This window comes from Thermobia domestica, chromosome 4, assembly GCF_964235325.1.
Source record: "Thermobia domestica chromosome 4, izTheDome1.hap1.1, whole genome shotgun sequence".
In the NCBI taxonomy this organism is placed as follows: Eukaryota; Metazoa; Arthropoda; class Insecta; order Zygentoma; family Lepismatidae; genus Thermobia; species Thermobia domestica.
The window spans coordinates 50,279,071-50,295,889 of NC_137457.1; the positions used below are offsets into that span (position 1 = coordinate 50,279,071).

General features: G+C 29.7%; 1 long non-coding RNA gene across 1 annotated transcript in view; it reads left to right on the forward strand.

Annotated features, from left to right (window-relative positions):
* The first annotated feature begins 978 nt into the window (after nt 1-978).
* The window catches only part of LOC145683307 (uncharacterized), a 62,089-nt gene continuing 46,248 nt past the window's right edge, over nt 979-16,819 (forward strand). The window contains exon 1 of the long non-coding RNA XR_014131008.1: nt 979-1,002. This is a non-coding gene — a long non-coding RNA (uncharacterized LOC145683307). The remainder of the gene's footprint in view (nt 1,003-16,819) is intronic.

Below are 16,819 nucleotides of genomic sequence, written 5' to 3' on the forward strand. Positions count from 1 at the left end.
TTATATAAGTGTTTTTCGTATTTACATAGTACATGTCGGTTTAACTTCTGTGTTTTTATAGGGGCACAGAAAACCAATAAGTACCTGGATAAAACTTGAAGCTTTTCTATTATTTTTTTCATTGTTGTGACAAAAGAATGGAATATTCAATTATGAAATTATGACACCTCTGCCTGGCAGTTTTGAGGCTTATTTGCACGGCATAACTCATTTTAACACTAATGTAACATAGCGGTTTTTCGAGAGGCAGAGATGATATGACATACAAGTGTAATGCAAAAGTTTGTTCTGTTACCGTACCCATATTATGATTATCAACATTAAGTGAAACACATGGATTGTAAATATCTTCTAAGATTCCGGAACATGTTTTCGCATTCGCTCTCGGAACCGGATTTTGTCTGAAAGCTTAAAATATGTTGACTACTAGCTCAAAACTAAATTTATACTGCTCGGGATGCAAATATTTAAATAGTAATTTGGAACTTGAAATATTGATTCCAGAATATTGGTTTCATTATCAACACTACTCGACCAAGAAATAAGAGAATGGCAAGAAATTTACACACTTTGACCCTGTTTCTTCGACGATTCACATCAAGAAATATGTGATTGTGATAGTATTATATATTGTCAATTATATATGTCAACAGTGACATTTATTACAGGAACCTAGTAGGTCTAATTCATAATGTTAAGATTTTATTGTTTGGAAAATGCTACTACCATGTTCTGTTTTGAAGATATAATGGTAGTTTATTAGATTCTACTTTAATATTACTATATGCTCAAAATATAGGAACTCACTTCACGCAAGTTAATAATTCAATTAAATGGATGAAATCAACATTTTTATGGAAAAAAATAGCTTATCTTTTTATCGTAGTTATTTTGTTATCAATGTATTCAAATATTATATATTTGACAACTTTCATGTAAGAAACAGCTGTACTAAGTGTACAATTTTCGCAATTTCAGGTCGCAGACCAAGAGGAAAGTCAGGTAAGAATTGTTTAAGAACACTTTCTCTTGCATGAATATGATAACTGCATCATCAGAATATACGACGACAACTAACGCGACATTCCGTTCGACTGATAACCGTGTACTTTCAGGTAATAAAGATAACTAACAAAAAAAACTTCTTCATGCTTCTCAAGTTCGAATGGTTACACAATTTGTTATTCTAGAAGAATGGTTACACAATTTGTTATTCAAAGTTCATTCCTTTGAGATATTCTTTTGATACATGTAATTCTTCTTTTATAATTTATTACACTAGTAGGGTATGTATGAAAGTTCTAGGACAGTTTTTCCCTCCCAATATTTTTTGAATAGCACACAGGAAAAAACAAATCATTTTACAAAAGGGTCAAACTAACTATACATAGCGCAAATACTTCCATAACAACAATGCTGAAGTGAGACTGAATAGACTTTTATGACATTTAAAAATCATAAAAACTTACAATCTAAAACTTATAACTTATAGTACTGTTTTTGATTGAAAAATTGTTTTTGTTTTATCCAAATCGATCCAAATCGGCTAAATGATGAGAAGTTAAAGTTAAGTATGCTGACTCGCTGATACATACATATATACACTTTCGCCTCACGCACACACATGCATTCAGTTAAAAGCAAGTTTCAGTTGAGAGAAAAGCAATAACATACATGTACATGAGATTTATGATCATTCTCTTTCTTTCTTTTTTTGAAGCGTGATTAACAATCCATTTTCATTTTTGTCTCCTCACGCCAACATACATATATACATTATTCTTTTCCTCTAACAGACCTTTTAGCTAGAAACCGTGAGAGGACGCTGTATCAATGACGTAGTCTCCATGGTCAAAAGAACGAAATACAGAGGCGTCTTTGAATCCATGACGAAATATCTCTTGGGTCTCTTTCTCTCTTTCGTTCCCATCAACTTTCAGTAATACTAGAATATTAGAATTAAATCCTAAGTTGTAAGACCATTTCTAAAAACATGGTTGGAAAATAATTCTTTGTAACAGGATTTTCCAGAATTGTTAAAATTACGAATTAAGGTTTGAAACCAATGAATTACCACCAAATAAGGTAAAAATGTTAACTTTTGAACACGAAAACCAGCCCTGTCATCAGTGGCGTATTGCGGGGTGCTATGTTTTTAAATTCTTATATTTCCGTTGTTTATTAACCGATTTTAAAAATTCAGTCAATAGAGAAATAAAATTAATATTTTTTGAATGTATTGCAGGTTCCATAACTCTAAAATACTATTTTAAATTTGTTATATCTCCGTTGTTTATTAACCGATTTTCAAAATTCAAACGACAATCACTAGAGAAATAAACTTGCTATCTACTGAATGTATTGTAGTTTGCACATCTCTAAGGACGTTATTACTAAAACTCAAATAACACTCTTATTTATATACGGATCTTTAAAATTCAAATGGCACTGCGTTCTGTATATCTAATGGACTTAGTTTTATAGCTTTGTAACCATGAAACTCTTAAAACCAATTAACTATAATTTAAAACACTTACAATTACAAGTTTGGATACTGATAATGGAATCTTCTGCTAACTTCGTTCTCTATGAGAAACAATGATTTCTTAAACTCTGTCCACTGATCATAATTCAAGATGAATAGGCAGCCGTTAATATCAAAAACTACATGGACTTCGGTTTGCACATTTTTCACAATTACATTGAAATTATTAGTAAGTATAAACTTATTATGGGAATCCATATTAACCGCTCCATTTTTTACTTTGGAAAAATTTAAATCATTTCTGTTACGTATTAGATTCATTTTAAAGTAAAACTGATGTATTTTATAACCATTATCTAAATCTTTCAAACCTTCATACTTAACAAACACCTTATATTTTTTCATATCTTTCAACATTGACTCAGTATCATCATTATATCCTTGTGGTAATAACGTCTTACATTTCTCATCAAAATTTACTAAAACTCTTTGACCATAACGTTGTGTTTGAATCCATTTCCATAATGTTATCTCGTTCGGTTTAGCTTTTTCTAACTCATCTATGCGAAGGAATCTCAATGCTTTAACGTAATTTTTCTTATTCAAATAATTAGCAATAGCTTATTTGTTATAAAGAAAATGTTCGTTTTATGAAAATTTCATAAAACCGTTTCCCGTTCGAAATTCACGTACAGAACTCAACAATTGGATAATAATCTTTTAGACCAGTGTATTTGATTTTTAATCCATCTTTAATGATCAATTTAGCATTTTATCTGTTTGTAAGAGTTTTGTAAGGCTAGGTGGAAGAAATACCTTAAACTCTTCGCATTCAACTAAAATGCTTTTTCCAAACTTCCTTTTCCATTAGCTTTTCCTTTTTCACAATCTTATATTCTGTATCTAATTCCAATTCTCTCAATCTAATAACTTTTTTGCTCAAGACTTCCAAGTTTATTTAAAGGCTCAATATGACTCGCCATCGTATTTATTATATAGAAAATCAATGACCACTCTTCAATTTTTATCTTTAGCAAAAAACGTTTTAGTCATTTTTGCTAATTTCGTTTACGGAAAACCTCCAAAAACATTACAAAAAATACATTTAGCTATCTAAAATTATTCTACTACTTTCTCATTTTTAGGGTGATATGTTAAGTTCTTTTGTGCAATTAAAATTGCATAACATATAGTATGATTAGCTACAGCTTCTGCAAAGTCTACTACAATCATTATGTTTGTTCTCTCATTTACCGATACATTCTTTCTCTTACTACAATTAACCACATACATTGGTCTGTTATCTATAAACTCTTTAGGATCATAGTACGTTTCGGTATTGCCACATGTTATTCTCTACAATGCAGTCTAATCTTCATACATCTTAAAGTAATCTCTGTTAGCAATATCTAAGTTTCTTGATTCTTTTGGAAATATCTCATTCCTTCCATTCTTAAGATATACACTCTTTACCTTATAATGATCGAACTTACTTGTATCTGCTGTTTGTTTACCACTTCTATCAGCTTGGAACATTACAACTACGAAATCAGGCATATCAAATTTTCTAGAATTAAATTGAGTAGTAACATCTAACTCCAAGAAAGAACAAACAACAGTCTTCTGAATACACTCATAAGTATGGAATGAAAACATGATTTTAGATTCTCTAAGAATATTCAGCTTTAACTTGTTTTCGTAATTATATTCTTATTCAATAATAGGCATTCTTATCTGCATATTCTTTATTGATATTTCTCCATCATGAGGAGCTGTTGCACCTGCTACTGTTCCAACCCATTTGTACAAGACATCGTTATTGTTATTAGCTTTTGTAAATGTTGCTCTCAATCCACCTTTCCACATAACCTCTTTATAATCACTCAAAAAGCCTGGAATTAATAATAATGGGTACAAAACGCTAATATTCTTCGTAGACCAAGTTTATAATCTGTTTGTAATCCTGCTTGTTTTAGATATTCATCTTCTGGTTTGGTAATCTTTAGTGTTCCGATAGCTGTAGGTGTTATTCCAGGTAGTTCAATCTTACCTATAACAACTCCATCTTTTCTAATCTCAATTTGAGAAAAGAAGAATGGTAAGAAGTTATCTACATGTTTTATAGTATCATTTGCACCAAATGTTCTTCCAGCTGATGCACCAACAACTTCAAAAGTCATAAGACAATCTGATTTTTGTGGATCTATAAACACATCCCCCACATAGAAATCAAACTAAATATCTTTGTTAGCTTCATTCAAATTGTTAAATATTCTTGTGTTAGGTTTAAAACTCTGTAACTCATAACTCTGAATACTATCCATTTATTATAATGAAAATCTTGAAACAACGCTTTTATGGGATGTACTCATAAAAGAATAAAACATAATAGCATTTAAAAACAAATAATCCACATCCTAACTTAACCTTAGCATTCATAACAGTACCAACTCCAAAAGCAGGAAATCGTTCTCCAGTTGATACATCACTTCTAAATGCTGTATTCTATGCTTTAGTTTCTTGTTCCTTATCTGCAATGTCTTAACTCTGTATCTTTATTGTCTCTATAGTATATATCGTGTTCTTTACAAGCCTCATTTAATTGGTTAATACCTTTATCGCCTCTTTCTAATCTATCTTGAAGCTTAGTGCCCGGACCACAGTACGAAAATCCTGGAATATGTGATTCGAATGAAAGTTTAGTAATCAAATCGTTTACTACTCCTTTTCGAAGCTTCTCATCATTCCAATATCGTGGTGGTAATGTATTTAAGATCTTGATCAAATAACCTATACCTTTCGGATCATTAGGAATACATTGCGAAAGCTTATTATTAATCATACTCACTATACCTACCTTATCATTATAAAAAATATTATTACCAGCCTTTTCTTCTCCATCTATAACTATTAACCGATCAATTAACTTTCTCATATCGTCCATCCATATGTATTCTTTAGGTAATTCGTTGTATATTTTTATTCATTCCCCAGGCTTTGATGTTTTCTTTCTTGTTGGTGTTGGAGGTAATGGCTTAATATAATCATTCCAAATAGGTTTGATAATATTATCGTATATAGAACCTCTATTACATGCTACTTTTTATCTTGATTATATTTTTGAAAGGCAGCATCTGATTCTATTATTATTTCCTTGTACTGTTCAAAATCATCATCATTATAATCTTCAATGGTTTTATTAGTATTCATCGTTAACAATTCCCATAGACCACCTGTTCCTTTTTAAGTTTTACCATTAATTATCAAATCATCACCACTCACTTTAACTTCAGAATTTCCTATCTTATTTATTATTTTTCCATCTCCTTCAACAGCTCTTATTCCAAATACACTATCATTTCTTCTACTATATAATTTTTTTGTTGCAATCTTACCAAATGATTGTGCTGTTGTTAAAGGTTCTACTCCTTCGACATTGTCTTTAATTTGTTTTTTAATTGTTTTATTTCTCATGTTATAGGTGTATCACTACATCTTGGAGGACTATCATAAGTTATCTTTTTAGGTGTTTCTAGTACACCAGGATCTATTGAAACCGTCTTATGTAGAGCTGGAACAAGTTCAGTTATAAGATTTTATTTTTTTCTGCTACTTCTTAGATCTCACTTACTAAATTTTGGATAGCATGAATTACATGTTGTTCTTGTGTCTTAAATTTATCGTATATACCTGCTCTTTCTTCCAAGATTTGAAGCCCTTTGTCAAGATCTCCTTTAACTTAATATTCTTATTAATTTCTTTCTCATCCATTTATTATATAGAAAACGAACAAACGTCAATAAACTTCAATAAACGTCAATAAACGTGAATAAAACGTCAAAAAACGAAAACCGTTAGAAGGTAAAAACGTGAAAAAAACGTCAAACGTTTAGGAGCTGTTTTATCTTGTTCCTATACTTACCATTGTTTACCTTCCTTGTCATATCAATTACTATAAAACCATAATCTTCTTGCCAACATTTTGAACATATATCTTTAAATTGATCATAAGACATATCTCCTCCAACAAACTTGTTATACACATGTTTAAGATTAGTATCATCTTGTCTAAATACGCATAGGAAATTAACGTTATCTCTTATAAGCTGTTTAGATACTTTTGAATATGTCTGTGTAAGACAGAAGCAGTCTAAATGTCTATGCCTACCTCTCGTAAAGTAATTTCTAAAAGTATCTTGGTTCTCCAAAATTTAATCATCAAATACAACAACAGAGTATTTTTGACATTCATCAATTGGTACAATACAGTCATTACTGCTTAAGAACGTTGCTATTTGCTTCTTGAACTTTAGTTCTGCTTTTTCAAATCGATCTTTTAATTGTTTATACTTTGGCTGATTCATGCTTTTAGAATACATGTAGATGTAATTATTGTTTAAGTAACCTGGCTGTAACAAGAAGTGAAATAACAGAAAAATCTTACGACAAGAAGATGGACCCACAATAAGACATCGAATATCACCAGGTATAAGTCTCCATTTCTTTTCTTAGCTGTTGTTTCTTTTATCATCTCTTTTAAATCCCAATTAATAGTTTTCTTACTCATTTATTATAAAGAAAATTTTGATTCAAACCCAATAAATCGCCGGATCCCTGGGTGTCAGCACCTTTTATGATCTTATATCTTTAAGTTGTTCTCTGATCTTATGCAACGTATCTTTTATATATTCTTCATCCATTTTGCCATTGAATGTTATTATCATCTCTAAGTGTTCTTTAAATGAGTTAATACAAGTGACAATGGTTTTATATTCATCTTTTCTTTTGGTTATGTTGAACTTAGAAGCCAAACCTGTTATAATAGCACTTCCAGTTGCAGGAGGCGTCGTTAGTATTAAGTAAATAGTTACAGGTATAAAAATATTAATAAACCCAGTTTTTGTAGAAAGTATAACCGATAACGTAATCAAAGTGTAGTATGCATATCTAACAATTCGTAGTTTTTTTCTATTTCTTCTTTAAGCTGTATTCTAACTTTTGAATGATATCTTCTATTAACTTGATCACTTTCTCTCTTGGAATATCTGTAGGTAAATCAAACTCGTTCATTTATTATATAATAAATGGCTAAGGTATTTAAGTAAACTTCTGTTTTAAGGAAGAAACTCGATTACGAATTAGACAACAGTAACAACTATTTAAGTATAGGAATAGTTGGGTTTTACAGCACATATCTAACACCAAACATCACAGAGAAAAATAATAAGTTAACAATTTGTAGTAACACTCCTGACTATCCTTAACTTACAAACCAACTTATAGTTCAACCTGGTCAATATAGTTTAAAAGAATTAGAAGAACATATTATATCAATTCTTCCATACACCGATGATTTTAGTCGCATTTTAAATATTAAATTCACCGAGGAGAAAAAAAAAGAGTTAAAATATTTAGCAGATTGTATGAGATAACCTTAGATACCATTAACACTATATTAAGTTTTATCGAATGAAACTTGACCAAAAACTCAGAACATGTTGGAGATAAGCCGCCTAGGTTCCACCCATTTGATAGTATATATATTCACTGTGATTTAGCAGAAGGTATGTTTGTTAAAGATACGGAGTACACACATAGAGAAACAGGAATTATAGTGTTAAAAATATATAGTGTAAAAAACGACATACTAAAATGTTGAAAATTGAATGGATTTGTTTGATAAGTACCATTGAAAGCAGTATTAGTAAAAAAACAATAATAATACGTTTAGGCACTATGCCTGAAAACAGATCTGGAAGTGTACTATCCATAATTCCTTGTGGCAGAGTTTCTGTCTTCACCTGCACTTTTGTTATATGATATTTTATTCTAAATTTAGGATTTTGTAATACTTTATTTTGTGCTATTTTAACTGCTGGTAATACATCAACATTTTTCACAAGCAATGTTGCATCTGTAATTACAACTTTTCCAACAGCATCTGCGTCACTCATTAGACAAAATGTAGGTTTAGCTGGAATTAGTTTAATACGCAGTTGTACACCATTCAGTAAAAATTTCTCCTGATTTAAAATATCAGCATGAATATAACCCAATAATTCAAATGACTGACTTAAAGTAGTGAGACGAAAACGTTGTTTAAATCCTACATTGCTATCGGCCACACTGTCCATATGCCCTGCAGTATCTTTAAACCACATTGATGTTTGAAGATGCGTTGATTTAGCATCAGCATTATAATTTAGTAGTTTTTCAATATACGATCGATATGGATAGGTATCTGAAGAGTAGGAAATAAGTTGATTATTCAAACATAATTGCACTTCACTGAACATTGCATTGAGAAAATTATTTACAGGACCAATTTTCTTATCGGCAGAAGTTAAATTAGAACCATCTGATTTAGTAATTTTACCTTTAATAAATAACATTGTGTGCGGTAAGTCTATATAGTCATCCCCATGACCGGGGACAACAAATTATATTGGTGCATTATCAGATATCGAAGCCACAGGCTTATATGCAACTATTTTATTACCTAAAATACTGGTTTGAGTGGGTAAACCAGCAAATAAATCTAATTCTGATTTCATACACTCACACTGCATTTTTTCTCTTTTTCTTACTATTAATATTCACACACGGGAAAATTTATAATACCGTATTACGTCTACAAAAATGTAATTTTACACATACACTGCCATATTGGAAAGGAAGTGGATTACCTTTACTATCTCTTAAATCAATAATAATTTGATCAAATTGTTTACGTTGCACGGGCACATAATGAGGATTATCAAAAATTTGTACATTATTAATACCATGCTCTGTAATATTTGTATTTATAATACGTAACAATGGAGCTATGGTGTCCCCTACCATTTGTGGTTGTATAATATTATTGTAAATATACATAAGTGTAGGTAGCGCTTTTTGTAAATCAGGTGGATAACGAGCATGATGAACAACATCTATATCTTCCTGCTGTATATGATCAAATCCTAGTATTCTGGCTAGTTCAGGAGATAGGCGTACTTCTATATGCTTCTCTTGATCTTTTATTACTCTATTAACCTCAATTCGTTTTACAGATGCTTTGGCTTTTCATTGTAAATTTAATATATCACTTTTATGATTAATTTGAGATAGAATATCATCAACATGTTAATAGTGGCCTGGTTAGATTTGAGTTAAGTTCCAGGTTTTGTATTCATGATACGATAATAAATATTATTTGTATGTTTGGAAGCATTCTGAAATGAACTTGTATAATGTACTTTAACAACAGCTGTTTTCCACACTTCCTTCTCCAGTACAATAGGATGATATAATTTAGTAGTATAACAAGCAAGAGTATTTTGAGGAAAATATTCCATAGAACTATTGCTAGGAAGTGTGAGATAAAAACTATCACTTTTCTCCATAATCAATCAAAAATATCTTTGGATCATTTTATCCGCTTCACACCACAACCGCTAAAATGAACTTTCTTTCTTTTTCTTCGAGATCCTACCAACACCGGATTTAATTTATTTTGAGATTTGTTTTTTTAAATTTGTTTTAGCTTCTTGCCACTGATCTTGTAAAGGCTCTTCAATAGGTCTATAATTATCTTGTACATCTCCTGCTATATTAATTCCTGTACGTATCAATTCTTTACCAACAGTTTTTGCACCTTGTTTTAATAAAGGAAATACAGTACTGAATAATCCTCCTAGAAAACTATCAATGCCATAACCTTCTTGATATGCTGCACTTTTATACAGGCTATAACCACCTCCTGCTTGATGCGTGTAATAATTAAAGTACGGATTATTCATCTGTCTTTCTATATACTCAAAAATATCAATAAATTACAATAGAATATTAATATTATTGCTTATAAGTAAGCCATTTGCGGTTACGGGGTGGAGGACCATCCTCTTCGTTCTCATCATCATCCTCTTCGTCCTCTATTAGTTTTCTAATATAATCTATTCGTTGAGGATTACAAATGTACTCTAAGGGTATATTGGCTTTTGCTAATAATGTAGCAAAAGGTTTCCAACCGCCAACTGAAATATATTTCTTACGACATCTAACACAATCGGATATCAAATCCACTATGTTTGCACCTGGAATTAATTTATTATTAATATTCACATTTCCATTATCGTCCCATTGAATATTTGGACTTTGTTTCAATTTACGTAATAAAGGTCTTGCTTTACGTTTACAAATTTCAGGGAGAGTAGGTACTATTTTATCATCCTCTTCTTCTTGTTCTTCCTCCTCCTCTTTATCAATAGTAGTAAAGTAGTAGTTTGTGTTGTTGTAACTGCTGCCGGTTTTTAAATTATATTTAAATATTTTTGTAAGACTTCAACACTTGTAAGACTTCAACACAACAAAATTGTATCTTATCCATTTTTCTTCTGCATTCAAACTTTTATTATTTAAAATTTCTTTCATTTCATCATCAAGATTAAATATCGTTTGATAATAATGTAATTTTTCTGGTGAGATTAAAATAGGTTTTTGTGCGTTTTGCATAAATATTTAATTAAACTAGATAGTATACCTCCTAAAATAGGTGCAAGCAATGCAGTAAGAAAACCACATTTTTGTATAATTATTCGTTTTTTCTTTTGTTTTAATGACGGACCTTTTTCACCAAATATCTCAGTTCCTTTTTATATTTTTTTAAATATATTTATCTGTGTTTTATTTAATGGAACATTTCCCTGTAATACGTTATAGGAACATTCACAAATAGAGCGAATTAAATCAGGATCTGAATTTTGTAAAATTGCCTTACGTGCTTTCGGTTTTGAATTTGCTAAAAGTTTTAACAAATGCGCATTTTCCTTACTTATCATTTTTTACGCCTGCTGAAACACAAATAGTTATTAGAATATAAACCATATTGCAATTATTTTTTACAGGCACATAAACATAATTAAAAGAATCTGTTGGAAAGATATTTGTTCGAAGTCGTTGCTCATCAGGAGTATTTTGTTTCAAAACAAAAATTAAATAACCATGTGCAATTCGTGTTGCATCTTAATATGCTTTTTGAATAAATTTTGTATTACCTGGATACAGTTGTCGTGAGAAATAATTAATTTGTGTTTGGTCTCTAGGATTTTTAAAACAAACAATATAATGGCAATTTAACAAAATATCCCGCAGTCTGAAACAGTATAATACAACGGCTGCCATTCACCATAACACCATACAATATTTTTAAATAACTGACTATAATGGCCAAGAAATGTTTTGACAAAATATGATTTTCCACAGCCTGTAGGACCTGCTACCATACATGTAAAAGGAATTTTCCATTCCATATTTTCTTTCTCGATATCTATTACAGATATATTACATTTATTTTAAATAGCGTTTTTAAATATTTTGCTTTCTTTTCTCCTTTACATATAAACACAGCGTTTGTTGAAGAGAAAATGATTTAATATACTTTTTACTTGTGATACTGATAGACCTCGTGATGATGATGATGATGACAATTTAACTAAGCAACGAAAATTTACAGTGTTGCTAGAATTTAAAATATAAAATTCATCTTTTGAAATACTTGTGACGACATGCTTCACCTATAAATTCTTAACTTTTCTTTTTTTACAATATAGTATGCTTTAAATGAATCCAAGAATTTTCACTTTTTGGCAGACCCAACCATTTCATATAGGCCTTATTATTTTTCTTTCGCAAAACTTTTTCAATTAAATAGGTTTTTGGAAATTTCGTTAATTGTAATTCGTGTCCGTAAAATCTACCTTCAATAGGTTTATTATTTGAGTCTGCTAAGTGATATGTTGGAGGATTAGTGAAGAAAACTTTAGCAATTAGTGTATAACCTTTATCAAAACTAGAACCTTTAAGTTTACTAATTCTTACATATTCACCTATCTTAAATTTACTTTTTCTTTTCATCACAGAAAACTTTTTGCAATAAATGTTTGTCAATAGATGTTTTTCATTTTCTTTTTTAATAGCGTCGATAGGTTTCATTTTAATAGTAGAATGAATAGTATTATTATATTTATGTAGTAATTCCGGCAGAATGCCAATCCATTTATACTTTCCTTGCAGTGTAAATTGTCTCCACATTAAATTACGTAATGTTCTATTACATCTTTCAATAATACTTGCTTTCACATCACTGTACGTGGAATAATGTTTAATGTTATTTTGGTTCATCGCCTTCTGAAACTCTGAATTATAAAATTCTCGATCCCTGTCAGTTGGTAAAAATTTAGGATTTTGTTTGCTTTTCTCAGTACTGTTATAAATGCTTGTGTAATTTCTTTCCCAGTTTTATTTTTTACAGGAATAGCCCAAGCATATTTAGAGAATGTGTCTATCACAGTTAATAAATATTTGAAATTTCGATTAATGTTTGCTAGACCTTTCAATTTTCCATTATTCATTTCAACTAAATCAGCTTGCCATAAATCATAAATACCTTTCGTTATAAGGGCGAGGATAGTTTCGCCTTGCACCTTTATGTATTTCTGCAACTATTTGTTCTCGAACTCATCGTGACATATTTTTTTTTGTTTGTCAATACTATATATATATATATACAAAAATTAAAATATCATATTTATAATATACAAATCTCACATGTTAAATTTTTATTATGATACCCTCAAGGAACAGTATGTATATTACAATTTAAAATTTTTCTTAGTCATCATACGGATCTAGCGCTAATTTTGTTACCTGATTTTTTGTTAAATTGTGATATTTGCTTTCAAATTCAAATTGTGTTTTATGAACAGTTTCGTTTTAAAATAGACATGATTTATAATCGTCAAACGTAATTCGTTCTTTAACTACATTTTTCTTGATCCCTTTACATTTTTTCAACTCTTTATTTTCATCAGTTTTATTGCATAATTTTTTGCTCGTAAACCAACATATTCAACGATAGGAACTCCACTTAATTCATCTTTCATTTTACCCAAAACGTGTTCATTTTTGTGTTATGTAAAACATGATTTTCCGCATAATGAGAAGTATCAAAATACTCGTTCATGTCTTTTATATCTTTATAAATATCGTTGATCTTAATGTAGTAAATGAAAGAGTCAGTATCCATGTAAGTAATACTAACCTTATCTCCATATCGAGGTTTCATTATATTGTAATGGAATTCATACATTGCTAATTTTGTTAATTCTAAAACTGTAGCTCCTACACAGATCGATCTATTTAGAGTTACAAATTTTTTAACATATGGAATAATGCAAGATTATCTCCTAATTTTACCAAATTTTGAAACTGATCTTACGCTACTAATTTTTTACACATTTTCTATTATTAATTAATTTTATATCAATTCGTTTTCGTACATTCTCCATTGTCTTTCCGTACACATAATTATTTAATAACTTATAGAAATCTTTTTCAAATTCAATTGTAACATTTGCGCGACGCTGAGTATTTTCTTGTATATAAGATGCAAGCCATTTACATTGACGAAACCATAATATTTTATGTACTTCTACCAATATTAAACCTTGTTTTACATAAAATTGTAATACTCTATAATGCCTGATATAATTTGATTTCGATTTAAGTGTTAATAGTAATTTTGAGTATTTACCATTCGGTGGAACTTCATTAGTGGGAGCACACGGAAAATCAGAATGGTATTCGTGTAAATAATTTGGATACTCTAAGTCCACTTCTAGAAAAAAAAACAATCTCTATCAGTGGGCCAATTGATAATTTTATTCTTGTCTTGCCAATTGTCAATTTTGTCTTCTCACCGAAAACCACCATATTGTAAATTATCAATCATTGATAGTCCGTACAGATCGTTCATACAGTAAATAAGATTTTTCTTTCTCCGCATCAAAATCATGTATGTAGGGATTATTAGCTTTGGTATACCCAAATACAGCTTGTGTGACGCCTCCACGAATCGATTTTTCTACAAACATATACATATTGATATCTGATAAAAGTTCAAGTTCAGTTTTTGTTTTATATAACATGGCTTGCCATGCCAAACCAGGTGCTGTGAAACAATTAATTGGATCAATACTAAAAGCATTTAAACACGTCTTTCGAAAATTTTCCAATACATCTGCTGTGAGAAGTACATCACATTTTAAATATAGATCATGGTAGTCCCCTAAATTTTGACACTTAAACACACGCCAAATCAGTTTTGCATATTGATAGTCGGTCTCGGAAATTTGTGTTCCATTCAATTTGCTATTAAATGCCTCTCTTTCAGGAAATTGAGTTTCTTTAAATATATCTAAATTTGTTATGTATTCATAAAAACAAATTCCCTTACGGAGAATAAAAGGAAACTTATCATCGAAAAAATATAGCTTTGTAAATACGAATTGCTCAGGTTTTAATTTTGACACCAAATTGTCGAGACTGTTCGGAAGAAATTTATATAAGTCTACAAAACGTAACTCGATAGGTCTACAATTAAAATTAAGATGTTTGAAGAATGTGGTGTATTTCTCAGTGCTTTCAGCAATTACAGATATATTGCCAGGTGTGCAACCTAGTTCTTTCACAAATAAATGTGCATCATAGGCAGATAAATTATGGAAGAATACAGGAATAAAATTAATCTGACGTTTAATTTGCAAATTGTAAATATTGCACACCGTGGCAATATATGTTCCAGTTAAATGGTTATGATGTTTAACTTTTCTATTGTTACTCATATATTTACTATCGCAAACAGAGCATTCAGTGGATAGATTATACTTCTGTAACTAAGAACTATTTAATGGTATTATTGGTTTTTGTTGATCTAATATGTTTATTATTTTTCTTAATTCATTCTCCATAGAAGACATAAACTTAATCGATACATTTTCTCCCCGATAAATAACTAGATCTGATTTTATATATTTGTTACTCCAACACACAATATAACCAAAACTGCATGGTATATGTTCATGAACTTGTATCGTATTAGATCCAATTTGTTTATTTATACGTTTTAATAAACTTTCGAAATCTGCAATTATTATGACATCATTCTGTAATAACAATTTCAGATTTCGAAATTTTAATACATCTCCTTGTTTCGGCATGTTAATTTTGGTTGGAGTGTGTTCTTTACATACTTTCTCATCCTCATCTAATTTTGTTTGTTATAAAAAGATACTAAACATCGTCTACAAATAAATATTTGATGAATACCTAATAAATGTCTAACTAAACCATTTAAATTTGTAATTAAACAATAGTGAGAGTTTAAATATAATGAATCTATATGGTTACATACAGCTGTGTTTTCGCTTATACGTAATGGAAAAAATGTTTCATTATCATAATTAATCCCATATATATTAATAGAAATTTGTTCCTTAGTAAATACGGAATTATACATATGTTCAAATTTGCTTATGTGTGCTACTTCAACAGGGAATTTTATATTCGTTTTTTCAAATAACGTTAATAAACAATTAATATAATGTATGTAATTATTAACACGATGTGGATTATCTTTTGCGGGATGCAATGCAGCTATAATGCAATACATAAAACATCTATTATCGTTGTTTTGTATATTTAGAACACATTTCTTTTTAGATAAAATGCATTGAGGTAATTTTACACAAGTTTTCTTTTTTATGACTTTTCAATAAGGCATTGAGATTTTTTAAAAGACAATAATGACTATTGTAATTTTCTTCACAATACAGTAAATCTATATGTTTGAATACAGATGTGTTTTCGTTTATACGTAACGGAAAAATTGTTTCATTATCATAATCAATGCCGTATATATTAAGAGAAATTTGTTCCTTAGTAAAGACGGAATTATACATATGTTCAAACTTGTTTATGTGTGATACTTCAACAGGGAATTTTATATTCGTTTTTTCAAATAACCTTAATAAAGTATTAATATATTGTATGTAATTATTTACACGCAGTGGATTACCTTTTGCTGGATGTAATGCAGCTATAATGCAATACATAAACATTTATTATTGTTATTTTGAATATTTAGAACACTTTTTTAGATAAAATCCATTGAGGCATTTTTATAAAAGATGATGCGATCAGGAGATCATGTTTACTAATTTTAATTTCTAAGAGATGGTTTGATTCAGAACATCACACCCTGATTTCTTAATTGCTCCCGTTTTCTTGTTCAACTAAAATTTTATTAAAACTTTTTCAATTATAGCATGCACATCTGTACTCGGTAAAATAATTTCGTTACCACTATTTACAAAGAATCTACATGTTTCTAAATCTATTGGTTTTCAGAAGTTATAGCCAAAGAAAAATTTACTTTAAAAGATGTATTTTGTTGTTCCTGTTTTACTATATCGAAACAGTCTTTTCTTTTATTATTTAAAAAGCATCCATTATCCT